Here is a 7439-nt window from a genome sequence, read left to right on the forward strand (position 1 = left end):
TGTTATCAGTCTGCACAGTGTGGTGTGAGACATTGGGGGAAAATTCAAAGAGGGCTTTGTATAGCAAGAAACACCAGTCTTTTCATCTGGTAGGCAGGAGTTAGTATGGAGGAGGATAAAATTTTGTCTTTTCTTTTTGCAATCTAACTTCCTTTCTTTTGCACACACCATCCAAAACTGGAAGTATAAAATAAAGTCTGAACCAGCAGACCTTCTTGTGTTAAAAAAGCAGAACTGTGCTCATTCACATGTGATAAAAATGCTGATGTGTGATTAGGTAGGTAACTGTCAGGAGCCTTAGATGGAAACAGCCCCTAGAGATCTGCTTTCACACAAGAGCCACCACTGATGTCTTGCTGAAGAGAGAATCAGGGAACTCACTCGCAACATGTTTGTTCAAAAAGAGAATTGGAATTACAGAGTAGTCATGAAAGCAATACATCAAACACAGGAAATAAACACCGAAGAACAACCTTGCAGGGATGTGATGTTGTGACTTGGGGAAAGGGGAGAAGTCTGTGGATAAGTCAGAGCCAGATTGTGCTGCCCAAGGTTTGTCTAGTGAAGAGACAAGATCCCACAATGTGATGCTCATGGAATCACAGAATCTGCTGAGTTGGAAGGGACTTGTTGGGATCATTGAGTCCAACTCCTGGCCTGCACGGGACCATCCCCAAGAATCCCACCCTGTGCCTGAGAGCATTGTCCAGATCCTTTTTGAGCTCTGTCAGGCTTGGTGCTGTGATCACCTCCCTGGGGAGCCTGTTCCAGTGCCCAACCACCCTCTGGGTGAAGAGCCTTCTCCTGAGATCCAACCTAAACCTCCCCTGGCTCAGCCTCAGGCCGTTTCCTCGAGTCCTGAGGGCAGCCCCTGATCCCCAGAAAAAGTGCAGGAGCTGTGAGCTGTTTGAAGGCTGCAGTCCTCTGTACCTGGCAGAGGTTCCTACTTGCTTCAGGGGAAAGCACATCTGTGAGATGCAGGGCAGCCAGTGGAGTCCAAGGCTTCGGTATTTCGGGATTTGTCATGGGAATTTTCAGCACCCACGTTGTGCAGAGCATGGTGTGAGCTCTGAGGCATTATGTGTACTCTTCCTACTGCACAACAAACACCTTCAGACACTGAGAAGTGTCACTTATTCTCCTTAGTAACAGCAGTGTAACTCATTATAAGGTCATCAAAGCTTGCTGATACGAGAGCTGAGAAGTCCTACAAATTTCTTGGGGTTTTACAGTGTCAGTGTAAGTTCTCTCTCTTCTGTTGGCAATGATGGGAGTTTAGCTGATTCCCTGTCTGTGAAATCAAATGCTCATGGGGGATTTTTTCCCTGAAGTTGCATCTTTTTTTTTTTTTTTTTAATGGGGAATAAAACCGTATAAATGAAATTGAGGGGACAAAAAGAAAGCAGGCCACAGCCAAAGCTCAAGGAAAAGCATACAATGAGTCAATTAAAACCAGTGTCAGGATGTAAGGCAGATATTTAAAATGGTTTGATTTATCAGGAAAAAAAGAATCCTAAGGAATTACTATTAATACAACCAATCAACTATTTTTAAGGACTGTTTTTGTAGCTGAAGGGGGAAGAACAGTGGCTCTTTCATTATGGCAGGCAAACAGTCCTGGGAATACTCTCTGCCTGGTACAGAGTAAGTTTGAAGAGATGATAACAGCAAGGAGCATATCATAGCTTTATGATCACTCATCAGCTTTGGGGAGCCTGTGAAATGAAAGGCCCCCAGACCAGCCAGGGTTGAAAGGTTGAGGCTATAACCAGACTTTTTGTTCCTGAGACGGCCAGAGCCTTTACTGAACAACAGACAACTGTGAATAGATGATGGGCATCTTTGCTTTGTTGCTGCTCCCTGGTTTAAGGATACTCTTGTCCTCCTTCTGCCCCTTCTATATTTGACAAGTTTGCTTTCAGCAGATATGACAGGCACTGGTGGGGGTCACTGGCCCAATTCCACATTTCCACACTTGGCTTGCTCCAAGTTCACTGGCCTGAACTAATGTCTCCAATGGAGGTCGTACTACTGAACATTATGAGTTTTTTTATATATTAAACATGCATTAGTGGGTTTACCCCTGCTTATCTGACAGCTGTAGAAAAATAAAGAAAATTCAGTTTGAACTTTAAAAAGCAGGGCTTAATTTATGTCCGCTACTTTTGTTCCTCCCCTTTTTTCATTTGCCAATTGCAAAGCTCAAGGGAGATAATAAAATGGAGGAGCTGCTACTTTGTACTTCCACGTGCTTCCTAGTGCCTGTGCCTTACTGGGCGAGCTCAATCTAAAACTAGGAAAAGAGTTTTCAGATGGAAATTTGATTAAACAATGCAATCATCTGTCTCACAATCTGTTTTTTTATAAGGAAAGTATTTTTTTTTTCCAGGGGGAATTTTCTTTCAGAGGGTTTTGTATGAAAAGGCAGACGTCATGAATACTGATGGGAAGGGCTCAGTGTTTTGTTATTTCTGTATAACAAAGACAAAATGCTTTAATAAAATCAGAAAACACAGATGTTACTTTGAGTATATTTTGCATCTTCCACTTTGCTTTTTTTTTTTAAAGTTGGGAACAATCCCTCCCTCAGACTGACAATAGCAGCTCATGACAGACAAAATTAGCAGCTGGAAACTTAGCCAAAAGTTTAGGCTTTTTAGTATGTTGTTATTGTTTGGGATTTTCTTAGATGGTGAAAGGCACGCTTGGAGGAAGAGGCACGGATGAATTGAAAGCCCTTGTTTCTCACTCTCAGGATACTTTGACTGGTTTTTTAGTTTTTATAAACAGTTTAAAATGGGAAAATGCACAGCTCTTTGTTTAGAAATTAGCCTATTGTGTTTTTCTCTTTTTTGTGTGTGAGGGCTTCAGAGGGAAGTTCATGTGGTTTGATAATATATACTTTTCATACTCGTTTAAAACCACCACGTTTTTATTAAAAAAAAAAATCAGTTTCTACCTGTCAGTGAAAAAGCAACATTTATCCATTTTTCCTAAGTAATCTCTGTTTCTGGGGAGGACGGAATTGATACTGGAGTTAACTTGTCACCCAGACTCGTGACTAAATGAGTAAAGTGAATTAATTTACTGTTTACTCAGTGATTTTGAGTTATTGTGCTTGTTTTAAATTCTGGACATTTTAGAGTGGCAAAGATGGCTAATAGAACCTTTCCAGGGCCCAGGAAAAAAAATTTCCTGGCATGACAGTGTCCCTTTTATCTTCTGTGCTTCCTGCTTTACTCCCTGCTCATCCAGTGGGACACCACTAGGATTGCCCTTGAAACGCCTGGATTTGGGAAATACACCTTTCCATGAGATATAGCATGGATCCATTCAGTGCTGGTTTGGGGGGAATGTGATTCTGTTGTTTTCCACGTGCTTTTGTTGCATCTTGGACCTCTATGTTGGTGGGACTGTACTTTAGAACAGGGGCTACTGTAGAGCTGAGCTGTGTTTTACTGTAAGAAATGAGGTTTTCTGTTCAAAAGCAATGGACTGAGAGATAGGATTTTACCATTTTCCTGGCTTTGCCACAGGTATGTCTCTCCTTTGTTCAAACTACCTGGGAATTTTCTAATGAAACAAGGATTCTCAGGATTGCTGGGGGATCAATCGTTGCCTGTCCAGTGAATTTGTAAATGGATCCTTTGCTTCTGCTCACTTTTGCTCTTACAGGACACAAGCTCTTCAGAGAACATATCTCTGGATTCATGCTCCCTTTAAGGAACTGGGGGGACCACTGGGAAAATCCACCTGCCAACATTGAGAGATAATATTATGATCAAACCCAAGTGCTGGGATTTGGGAGATTTGGCTTCTATTTTTTTAATCATTTGGGTTAAAGTGTTCTTTAAGTACGTGGCAGTGAAAGGGAACACCTTGCAATGATTTGGTTTTGTTGCAGGACTGTCATAACACCTACTGAATGCCTCTGGACAGAAAAACGTGGGTAAGAAATGATGTTGCCATGGGAAGGGATCACAGAGCAAAGGGGAAAGCACCACTGTCCTCATTCCATTAAAAAGGTGAACCAATGTCATATTCTTATGTCAAACTGCCTAGCTTGTAACCATTCTTTTTTTTAAAGGAGATATCCTTTAAATGTCTACATGAGACAGATATAAACTAAAAAAATAACTAAATCTAATTTCAAATAACGCTCCCTGAAATACTGTGTGATCTCTGGTGTGCAGCTGCTGGAATAACAGTGGTGGAAAACATTCTATCCTCTGGGTCTACCTGTACATACTAGGTTTAGTAAAGGATCCTTTTAATAAGTCAAAATGATTTCTAACTCTGAAACTTGTGACATTTCCTTATTTCAGTATAATTTTCTTTCTTGGACTTCATGGCAATTTTTTCCCAAGCTAATCATGTAGTGCTGCTTCGTATGTGAATATTGTTGCCTATCTATATTAGTGTATTAGATGCAGGAGAACTGAGCTGCTGATATCTTTCTACTATTAATAGAGTATTAATTAGTATTAATAGAGTATTAATCCAACTCTTAAAATGCAGTAGAGTAGTTTTAGAGACCCCAGGCTTAATGATGTAAATAAGGGGACTAGTGAGCTGCGTGGCCCATATCCATGGCTGGAAAACTGAATTTTTAAGGAATTGCCCTTTTTTTCCTGGGCCCCTGAGCGGATTTGGGATATGACTGTCCCCAGGCAAGCAGAATTCAGGGATGGCAGAGGGAGAAAAGGGGGCTTTGGTGGAAATGCAAGGCAAGGCAAATATTTTGCACAGGAAAAACATCTTATGTGCAGAAAATACAGTACTGGGCCCTGTAGGAAAGGCAGTGCTGAGGCTTCTGGCTTTTCACACAGCTTGTTTCTAATAAAGACCATTCCCTCTCACTTCCATGTGGGAGCATTGCTTCACACTTGGAACTGCGCAGGAGCAAACGGAGCAGAAGAGCCTAATTAAGGTTTCAGGGACTTCTTTACAACAGAGCAAATGTTAGTTTAATGATACAGTTACGAGTCACAAAGAAATCGGAGCAGACGCCTCAAGTTTTATACATTTTTGGCAAAGTAAGTGGGAAACTATGTGCTGAAGTGAGGTCAACAGATGGAGGAAGAGAGGTACAGGAGGGGAAGAGAGCCACACACCCATGTACCAAATCAAAAAAAGCCCCCCAAACTCCCAATCAAACAAACAAAAAGAACTAAAGAGACAAACCTTGGAAGAAACAGATTTTTAAACAAAGTTTGCCAAATAAGCAAACTTTTTTTTTCTTTTTTTTTTTTTTTTTGTATGAGAGCAGATGCAAAGTGCCTTTTCAGTTAATTTTGGATAGAAATAAGTGAACACATGCTGTGCTTTAATAAATCTTGGCCCAACCACAATAGGGAAACTCAGACCTTGATGAACAATTCTGTGCTGGAGTTTGGTGATACCCACCAAGCCTCTCTGTGTTCTTTCCTCTCCTCTAAAACTGTCAGTGATATGCAGAGGCCTGTTTTCTCCAGCCTACACAAGGACACAGCCAGGGCAGGTAGATGATCTTCATATCATCTGGTGTTTCAAAATCTACTGTTCTGAATGTGGGGCTGGGAGTCAGAACTCAACAGTTCAAAATCCTCACCCTCTTATGGTAAATGGTCCTGCTGACTGACACTGGGCAAAAAATTCATATTTTCAAAGTTCTTACCTAACCTGCCTTAAATTCCTCCTCAGGAATTCAGCTTCTAAGTTTCCTTCTTGAATTCCTTCTTCAGCTGCAAAGTAATCTGGTTTTCATAAAGCCAAGAATTGATGCAAAACTCTGAGAATCTTTGTGTTCCCTTTTATGAAACGGGATAATGCTGACACTTTATTCCACTCCTTCTATTTTGGGTCATTATTTTCTTTGCTTTGAAAAAAGCATGGTGATGTTTCATAATAAGTTTGCATAACCATGTAGTTCTGTCCCTGGATTTGCTATCCTCTCTTCTCAACCTCCCAGCATTGTGCTGTCTATTGTTTACTCTGATTATTACTTTTTTTTTCCTTCTTCTTTTTAAGACAGGGATCAGGAGTGAAATCTTAGCTCTGTTAAAACCAGTGGAAACAATGCCAGACTTTAGGAGAATTGGGATTTTATCCTGAATCTTTCTCTTTGCCTGGCACCCTTGGATAATTCATAATAATAATAATAGTAAATAGGTATCATGCTCTGATCCCTGCCAAGCATTTTGGATTAAGACTTAATACATTTGGTAAATCTGGGATATGTTATTATCAGGCTCTTATAACTGTATCTAACAAGGACAGAGTGCACAGGGGAATATTATCCTGCCTGCAGATGTGTTGACATTGGTGAGCCTTACGACACGTCACACATTTATACGAAGCCCTAAAGTTTAGTAAAATATACAGTTGGCAAATTACTGCCAGTCCGTTTTTCTGGCCTGCCAGAACCTTTTTGGAGAAAAGCTTTTAAAGCAGAGAATAGGTTTGACATTTAAATTTCATTATGCTTGCAGCAGCTGGATGTCGTACAGATCCTGGGACACGGGAATCAAAGGCATGAATCTTCCAGGTGCACCACTGCACTTTCCAGAAAAGGCTTGCAAAGTTCTGCCTGCTGTATGAGAACTTTGCAGCTCTCTGCAGCTGACCTCGTAGGTAATGCTGAAAGAGGGGTTGCCTTGCTTGGAGGGAGGATTTTTTTTCCAAGCTAAAACGTTCTGCTTTGCTGTACGGTCGTGGCTGAGCTTTCCCTTAATGCTATTTTTGCATGAGGTCATAGTTTACTCTGCTCAAATACCTGTGGAAAATGTTCAGACACCTCCTCTCTTGGAGTCACTTCATTGGTGTCCATGGTCACACTTGCTGGAGATGGATGCTTTGATCTAGGTGGAGATGTATAAAAAGCACGGGCTGCCACAGGCACTGAGGCACAGACAGAATATGCTCTCAAATGGAACATATTTTTCCACCCCCGGAATCCTCGGAAAGCTCCATGAAATTCATGTCTCTGGAAACTATTTGGTTAATATGCAAAGTTACCAGTGTGAGCTTGTGTCACAGAAAGACTGGTCTTACTACAGGGTAACTGAGCCCCCTTAATTTTGTTACTGTAGATTAAATTGCTCTTGACCCTCTTGCCTCTGTGTGTACACGCAGCCCCTGACCACAGGTGTGATGTCAGGCTCTAAATAAAGCATTCCCTTCGATCAGGATAACAGCAGGACCTTGATGAGAACTGAGAGGGGAAATTGCTGCCCGGTTTCTCCTTATTTTAAAGCTGCCAGAGTGCACACGTGGTTCGTGAGTCTGTGAGCGTGAGTGATTATTAGGCTGTGACAGAGAATATAATAATCTGAAGCAAAGTCAGATGTAATTTTAAAAGGCTGGATTCCTTTTATTCCTTCTTAATTGGAAAAGGGTAATGATTGTGAAATGCTCTTTGCAAGCAGAAAAATACCTCTAGTACAGTGTTGGGTGCTTAC

Source organism: Pseudopipra pipra, chromosome 6 (genome assembly GCF_036250125.1).
Source record: "Pseudopipra pipra isolate bDixPip1 chromosome 6, bDixPip1.hap1, whole genome shotgun sequence".
NCBI classification, from domain to species: Eukaryota; Metazoa; Chordata; class Aves; order Passeriformes; family Pipridae; genus Pseudopipra; species Pseudopipra pipra.